Consider the following 8,899-nt stretch of genomic DNA (forward strand, 5'->3'; position numbering starts at 1 on the left):
CTCTTGCTTGCACAGACCAGGCTCAGAGCAGATTCGTGATGCGCGTGAGAAGAGTGCAGCGGCGACAGAGCGTTTTTGGCCTATAGGATGCGCAGAGTCGAACCCCAGGTATACCCGTGTGGGTCGGCTTTCGATACACACTGGTTGTAAATCCTTTGGCCGACCATCTCACAAGTATGTCGAGGAAGGCGATCTGTCCATTATTTTCTTGTTCCGTGGTGAACTGGATGCTTGGAACACAAGAGTTAAGATGCTCAAATAAAGGCATTACGTCTCGGCGGTGGATCACACAAAAACAGTCGTCTACGTAGCAGACAAAGATCTTGGGGCCGTCTTGTACGAGCATAGCGCAGAATTTTCTATAGCCTCTAAGGCAATATTCGCACAGACTACTGAAATGGAAGCTCACATCGCTGTTCGAAACCGCTGCTTGTAATAGTGTCCGCTGAAAACAAAATATGTGTTCTGCAGGCCAAATTCCAGGAGACGATATAAGTCTTGCGTCTCAATTGTCGACCATGAAGGCCGAGATACATCGTTCTCGAGTAGATCCTTGCAACTCCGGACCGCGTAATTTTGCCTGGAATTTGGCCTGCAGAACACGTTTTGTTTTCAATGTACAATGTTACAAGCAGCGGTTTGGAACAGTGATGGGAGCTTCCGTTTCAGCAGTCTGTGCGAATATTGCCTTAGAGGCTCTAGAAAATTCTGCGCTATGCTTGTACAAGACGGCCCCAAGATTTTTGTCTGCTACGTAGACGACTGTTTTTGTCTGATCCACCGCCGAGACGTAATGCCTTTAATTGAGCACCTAAACTCTTGTGTTCCAAGCATCCAGTTTACCATGGAACAGGAAAATAATGGACAGATCGCCTTCCTCGACGTACTTCTGAAACGGTCGGCCAAAGGATTTACAACCAGTGTCTATCGAAAGCCGACCCACACCTGGGGTTCGACTATAGGTCAAAAACGCTCCGCCACCGCTGCACTCTTCTCACGCGCATCACGAATCTGCTCTGAGCCTGGTCTACGCAAGCAAGAGCTAGCCGTGGTAAGGAAGGACCTTCGCAGCAACGGCTACCTTTCAAAGCTTGTGAGGACGCAACAATTGCGGGCTTCAGTTGCTCCTCCGAAAGGGTTCCTCAAGAAGACAGGCAAAAACGCACTGCCGTCCCCTACACGCAAGGCATCAGTGAAGCTCTTGCAAGGGTGTTTGGCACATATGGCATTAAAATTGCACACGTGCCAACGAACAGGCTTAAGCAGAAGCTGATATGCGTGAAGGACCCTATAGAAAAATCAAGATTCCCCGGAGTTGCCTACAAAATTCCATTCAAGGATTGCAATGCATCCTACATAGGTGAAACTGGAAATTTTTAAAAGAAGAATTCAATAGCACCAGAACGATGTCAAAAAAGGCAATGCAAGTTGAAATGCCTTGGCGGATCATCACCTTGCTACTGACCATGTCAACGATTGGGATTTCGCATGCATAATCGCATCAGAGAAGCGCCTGTCGACACGACTACTTTTAGAATCAGTGCATATTCAACCAACTAAAAACACGATTAACCGGTCACGGGGTAATCTCCCCGAGACATACATGCGCACTCTGCGCCACCGAACCTATAAATAATCGCGACCTTTCACCCCCCTTTCATTGTGATCAAAGGACCAGTAGGGCCCCCAAAACGTCTTTATTTGTTTATTTGTTTTTGACCAGGCGAGTGCCTGCTTGTATTTCATCAACACCGAACTAACCCGCCTGAATCACCACTTTATAGACATTGAGCAATTCTTTGAATTGGTTTATTGTAGAGAGCTGTCTTGTTTATTTCCTTATTTTTTTGGCATTTCCTGTCTCATTTGAAATTGGGAGACCAGATAGCTTTTACTACGGGTCATGCACTCGTGAGAACAAATAATTGATTTCACTTTAAACAATTTTCAGTTCTGTTTTATTGCTCACCAGCCAATGACCTGAAATATCAGAGGCTCTTAAAACATATGCTGGCATTTCTTTCCTGCACTGTAGTACAACTAATCATGACTTTTATTATATTTTGTTCACAAATTGGAATATTTAGAAAGTATTCAGCTGAATGAAAATGTTATTTCAGAAGCATGCGCAATCAACAAGTCCTCAATGACTCTCACCACATGGTTCACTTGTTTCTGTCACAAATAACCTGATTGCAGCCACATTCCACCCAAGACGAAGGTTACATACCCTCTGGGATGATGAATATTTAAAATGCCTTACGAGTAAGTGCTCAGCACATGAAATTGTGGCATTAAAATTAAAACAGAAGATCCCTCTGCGGCATCCTTCACTTGGGGCAGCGCTTGGTCACAAACTTTGAGAAGCTGAAAAATGCTCCATGCGCCGCTCCAGCCAGCAGAAACAATGCAGGACGCAAGTTGGTAGGTGGACCGTTGGCATCCTGCGATTGTGAAGATTTTTATTTAGTAGATGCTCTTCTTTTTGTACCACTGTTTATTTCTCCTTTAACAAGCAGCTGAACTCCTGCAGGTTCTACGAATCATGCAAGCATAATAAAATGCAGCAATGCCGAACAATTGGCAGGGTTACCTCAATTTTTCTTTTCTAGGAATGAAAACAATGTAGGTAATCTATGCACAACTACAATCAAACCTTTCAATTTTTACCTACTTCACTCCTAACAAGCACACATACACGTTAGACATGTGAGCAAGCTGCTAAATTAATGCCCACAAACTTAATCAGGCATCAGAAATCGGCAGAGAACGACGTGTCACCTTTAAATGGCACTTTTTTCGTTCAAAACACGTAAATGGGCGAGAAAGATACATAACTATGAGTTGGTACCCTCATCTGGTATGGTTTTCAGGCAATGCTTACATCTCACTTCAGTACCTTCAGGTGGTGGAGATCTTCGAAAACTCATTGCGGGCAAGTGGGTTGTGTTCAAGCTCTCGTATCTTGCCAGCATATGCTGGATTCCAGCATTCCCAAATCAACGTGACGACCCGAATGTGGTGGATGCAAGAAAGAATAAGCACACGCCAAGGGCGTAGCCGAAGGTAGGGTAAGGGGAGGGGGGGGGCGGTGCCCCTCCCATAATGTTTTATGCCAAGGCTGGGGTGCAGTTTAAGCAGCCTGAAAAACCGCCTAAAGTCACCTGCAGGCGCGGAACCTGCAGTTTTAAGGACATTCTTGCTCATATAAAGCTGACAACAAAGGCAATGTCAACGTCTGATCCATGCGCCCGCTCCAGATGCTGTACCTGTCAATATATACAGCCCGGCTGCATTTCGCGCCGGATACACCGACAAGCACCGGGAACCTGCCGCGAGCCGATCGAAACAGCCCCACTGTTTCACTGGCGGAACAGCATGGCCGGGGAATGGCAAAACAGCAGGAAAAGCCTCATATAGGCTTACATGTTGTCGGGAGCGTGTCATTCCTTGTCTTTACACTGATACAAAGTATAATCACATGACAGAGCATGTCGCTGTATTTTGTTCAGTCAACTATCAATCCTTGATATGTTTATTTTTCTACCGACATCGCATTTCATTGACTATTGCAGTTCCATAATTTCTGCTGCATAAAAAGCATTGCTCTGCCCATCTTGTATTTCCTCCACATCAACAAAACTACACAATTCTCCTTATTGCGGAGCTTTGTTTTTTTGGCACTATTCCACTGTTTCCTTGACCTCCCTTTAGAATCAGCATTCTGTATTTGCTTAACCGGAATTTTACTGAAGCCATGTCTGTTTCAATTTAACAGATAGAAATAACGAAATTTAATAAGAAACGTGCAACAAGCTCAACATTCAACAGCAGTGCAATAAGGTGTTCCGCTTAGCGCAAGTTAACTACTCACGTTACTAGCACAAAAAATAACAAAAGGCGATTACTTAAAGGAGCCATGGAGAGAAAACAAAAGTTTGTTTTATTCGAAAGATTAGGTGTTTCATAGTACCCCAAGCGCTTTTCCGGAAGCAAATGATGCTTTATTCACTGAGAAATAAGGCAATTTAAGCCAAAATTTTAAATCTCCCGCTAAAATTGCACATTTCGTCATGTGAACAGTGGCGTCATACGAGCCGGTCCATGAAACATATACTTAGTATGTAGACTCCATATAGCACCCACACGCGGGAGTCGACCGAGACGGCGGCCATTTTAAAAATACTAGTAAAACCTAGTGCACCCGCAGCCCTAGTCATGGAATCGCCTGATCCGGAGAACAAAACTCTCGCCGAGGAGCTCGGGCTTGCATTTAACAACCTTACACCACTTGAACGCTCAATGCTTCTAAGTGCACGAGCGGCAAGAGTTGTGGGATACGCGGTGGACGGGAAAGCGACCATTCCGCGATAGCCACAACAGACGAACGCCCAGCCGTCGGCACCGCTGCCTCGTCAGCCCCGTCGCGACGGATGAATACAGACTGGTACGTATGTGCCGTATTTTCAATTTTAGTAGCAGTATCGCTTATGCCAGTTGGCCGGTGTCGTGTATGGAAAGCCGTTCGCTCGAGCTCTCTGCTCCGACCAGAATGATTTGAGCGTCAATGGGCGGTGTGTACGGCAATTTTTTTCCCCAAGGTCAGAGCGCTTTGGCGGCGATTTGACGAAGTCGGCGACGAGCGCCAGCATGTCCGGGTCCCTGCCGTAATCACTTCCTCGGAAATGAAGCGAGCACACTCGTACTTCCTTTAGCTCTCTTTCTCATCCGTTTGCAAAGTTCACAAAACATAGCCACTTGCTTCGCCGAGATTCGTCGTTGGGCAGCACATGAAAGGAGATCTCACCGGCGGGGATGTCGCACTCCCTCGACGATTTGCCCGTACTACATGGGCATTTCAAAACACAGCAACGAAATTTCATTGTAAAGTGCTCGAACAAACCGAAGTTTTCAGTGGTTGTAAACTGTAAACGAGCTCGTAACGACAGCAGCAAGCCAACACGACCTCCATACCGAAACCTGTGCGACGAGTGGCACTATCTCGTTGCTGCTCTGTGTTCCTTACTCCCCTTGTTTCTATTTTTACCTTTCCTGGTTGGCGATATGGCGGCCAACCTCCTGTGAAGGGATTACGATACCAAGCAAGGTCACGGCTGTGCGTGCTGGGACGGTTCGTTGGCCCCGAAGAGCCTTGAACCCGAAAATTCGTCTGCGCGATGGTGGCGACGGCGAGATGTCGAGTTCGGCTGGCGGTAGTTTCGTACGCATTGGCATACACGCTTGCATGTTCGTTGGGAACTTCAACCATTTACTCCACCGTTCTTTGTCATAAAAAGAATGTGCAGTATGTTTCACGGGCATTTAGCTCGCTATGCAAACTGTAAGCCCTGCCTAATATGCGCTTGCTTTTGCCGGCCTCCGCAAATCGCAGAGCATTCTCGAGTGACATCATAGGTTTGTTGCGGAAAATGAGCTGGTGGGTCGTGTGATCATTTCCTTTTTTCCTAATTATGTAGCTTATTTGAGCGAAGTTTGCGTTATAAGTGGTGTCGTTATGGTTCTAACGAGGCAATCTTTCGAATGAACCAAACTTGTGTTTTCTCTTCATGGCTCCTTTAAGGACGAAGACGCACGTTTGCTAGCTTCACCGCCATAATATACGAATGCGCCGCATGTACAGTCCACTGCGATTCGAAGGTTGTCGCGGGAAAGCTACTCTTTCAAACGAAGCAGAAAGAACACCAGCTTTAGCAAATATTCCATGCAAGTTTCGTTATCGTCGGCGTAGATAAAGGGCAACCAAGTCCAAGTCTGTGCTTGATAACAGCGAATGTACAGCTTGAAACCCAAAGGGTGGCAAGTCAGTCGTGCGGGCCATTGTTGTATCATGGAACAGCCAACAAGGGAGCAAAGAGTGCGAAATCTCGATTTTCATGGTTCCGAAACGAAACCATGGGCTGGTGGAACGCTTGGCCGCTCGATGCTGGCGCGATAACCTTCAAATCGTGCTCGACTGTACTTCATAGCTGACAAGAAAACTTAATAGTCCCTTTTCTAAAGGAAAATCTAAAACATGAGAATCTTGACAGTAAACACCCTGTGTTGGCCTGCACTTCCGCCCGACGAACTTCAGGGACCGCGCGACACTCACGAGCGCACTCATGATCACGCTCACGAGCGTGGGTCCGCCTAACCACCTGCTCTGCGGACGAATGAATCGCCCGTGGTGTGCCCACAGACCAGCGAACGGCAATTTCGGTGATCATCATGATCATCACCATCTAAGCTCCTTAAGGTGGGCTTTACAGTTAGCATTGAGCATACACAAATCGCATGTTAAAGTCAGTTATTTGAAGCTTCGTTTCCAAAACAACGCGCAAGATGCCTTGCCTACATATTTCCCCGTCCCATCTTTTGGTCGACCACGGCCCCCCTCCACCCCCTCCCCCCCGAAAAAAATTCCTGGCTACGCGCCTGGCACATGCCCAATCAGGAGTACGTTCAGCATGCACGTCGGTTGTTTAAAAAAAAGGGTGTAATGTATTGCTCAGAAGACTCAATGCTTGCACGCATCTTGGAGCAGCAACGGCCTTAGCAGATGTGTTTGAGTGGCTTTCCTCTCTCATAACATCCACAGTGCTTTCAGGAAAAGCCCCAGGCCTTGCAATTAGCATGTTCCAGTTAAGAATAATGCAGCTGATACTTTACACTTTGAAATCTTTTTCTTTGTGGAAGGATGTTTCTTTATTGGCAGTACAGCACTAGCGTGCGTAAATCGCAGCCTTCAGAACCCCAATCAGGCCTCTGTAAATGGTACAGGCAGTTACATTAACTATTTCAAAAAGTGGACTGCAAGGACTGTCAATTCACATGATAAACATCCAGAAAATAGCTGAAAACAGAACTGGTAAGGCTTTATCGAAGACTAAACTACAAAGGTAATAACATTTTTGTGTCACCACCTAAGAAATATGGCTTCATCGTAAATATGACTAACACCAGGAAATTCGTATACATGGTGATTAACTGCTATGCCCACATTATGATTTTGGGTGAAATAGAGTTTTCCGAAATTAACAATAAAGGTTGCCATTTAGCAGCTACATATTAGGGTATGCATGAAACACCAATAATTGTTACGGGGGCGAGAACTTGTACATTCAAGTGATCGAACATTATTCAAGTATGGTAGCCCACTGTGCTACCAAAACTGTTTGAAAACTTACGTTCTGGCGGCCAAACACTGTTGACAATGGTTGTGGCTCTTGTCCGGTTGAATGGAGGGACGTGATGTGCTCAGACCGTCCAGAGGTCTAAAACAGGATGACACATGATTACCACTCAGGCAAGAATGGAAATTATTGGGTGCACGAATGTTACAACTCGGGCAACACAACATTCAGCCAAAATCAATACCCGCGTACAGCGGCACCGTACACATGGTGAGGTGGCTCGCCGCAAACGCAACGAAGCTTGCGAAGCGCGCACATTCGCTCGCAAACGATTTTCCCTCGCCATTTACAACACGGCACAAACGACAGCGGTGATTAACGAAGCCGTAAACGCTGCGCCGCACAAGTAGCCGCCCGTGTTCTGATCAACTACGCGTAAGACGTGGTTCGCAGTGGTGAACTCTGAAGCTGTTCAATATAGTGCTGCGGAATGGGAAACGTTACTGAGTTACTGAGCGCCACTGCGTTACAGAGCGCCAGTGCGTTCAGCGCTCAATGCAAGCACCACAATGTTCTTTCGCACATCGCCTTTCTAGAGACAAGCCCTCTAGGTTCAACCTAGCCAGTTCAGTTAAACAATTCACACACGCGGGCTCCTGTTAACGAATCCTTAAAGCGGCGATGACAGCTACAAACGACATCCAGTGACACGAAAGGCGGCAAATGTGACGAGACAGCTTACCTGACAGAGACCACGCAGAGGAGCGAGCGACGTTCAGGGGCAAGCGCCAAACTTAATTAGCCGTCTTCAGTTGGCAAAGTTGTTCTCAAATACTTCATCGCGAAGTCGAACCCGACAGGCATCACCGAAGACGACGAGGTGTCCAATTAATCATAATAACTGCGCTTGTTTAACCGCACGGTCGCACAGTAAACAATCTATGAAAGACGGGTCACGGGGTATCTGTTCCGGAATCCGGCCACGCCGCCGCGCGCCGTACTCAGGGTATCGGCCGTTGGCAGGGAGTTGCGTAAACAAATTAAAACGACAACAATAAATAATTGCATGTTTTACTGAATATAACATAATCTTTAAGTTTATTATTTATTGTGTGTGTTATAATAAAGAAGCTTAGATATTTAAAGTTTACAAACACAAAACGCGAACTGAAGCTTTTGGCGCTCGATTTGAACGTTAAAAAAAGCAGCAGAGTAAGATAACACTGCGCAATGAAATTTGGCAGTGTTCTAGTGTAAGTAATCGTATTATTATTTGGCGCCTGTTTATTTAGCGCCCGATTTCATGCCCCTCCCTTCCCAACTTTTGTTTTCTTTTGATATCTGCCTTGTTCTCCAAAGTTGCTTCTGCAGGAGAAACTAGGTGGTCTGTTTATTGCATTTGTACACAATATTTACGGTCGCTAACAATAAGAATGGAATAAAATTGTAATTGCTAGTACGTTATAACTCCACTGAGCGACGAGAATGACTGTTGTCAGAGGGGGCTATGATTGTGCTGGTGGGGCAGGAGAAGAACAGGGAACGACGGAATGATGATACAGATGTCACAGTTCAAGGTTGTGCTGTGCTCCGTGGAAGGCTGTAGAAAACAAAAAGTGGGAGGGGTAGTGTTATTCTGTCGATGTCGTAATAAGCAAGGGCTGATATTTTTTCCTGTTTCAACGTCGGTGCTGCCGCTGCTTTTTATTGAATTTGGCAGCTTTTTTTTTTTGCTTCTGAACATTTTTGACGAGGTTGGGAGGATG

The 8,899-nt window shown here is 46.1% G+C and overlaps 1 long non-coding RNA gene across 1 annotated transcript; it reads right to left on the reverse strand.

Annotated features, from left to right (window-relative positions):
- Nucleotides 1-2,372: 2,372 nt before the first annotated feature.
- LOC144151470 (uncharacterized) lies at nt 2,373-8,075 on the reverse strand. The gene is made up of 3 exons (XR_013318880.1): nt 7,876-8,075; nt 7,188-7,274; nt 2,373-2,444 (listed from the first exon to the last, which is right to left on the reverse strand). It is a non-coding gene; the product is annotated as an uncharacterized LOC144151470 (long non-coding RNA).
- Between the last annotated feature and the right edge of the window lie 824 nt (nt 8,076-8,899).

Source organism: Haemaphysalis longicornis, unplaced genomic scaffold (genome assembly GCF_048455015.1).
Source record: "Haemaphysalis longicornis isolate Haplotype H1 unplaced genomic scaffold, Haemaphysalis longicornis Haplotype H1 scaffold_9, whole genome shotgun sequence".
NCBI classification, from domain to species: Eukaryota; Metazoa; Arthropoda; class Arachnida; order Ixodida; family Ixodidae; genus Haemaphysalis; species Haemaphysalis longicornis.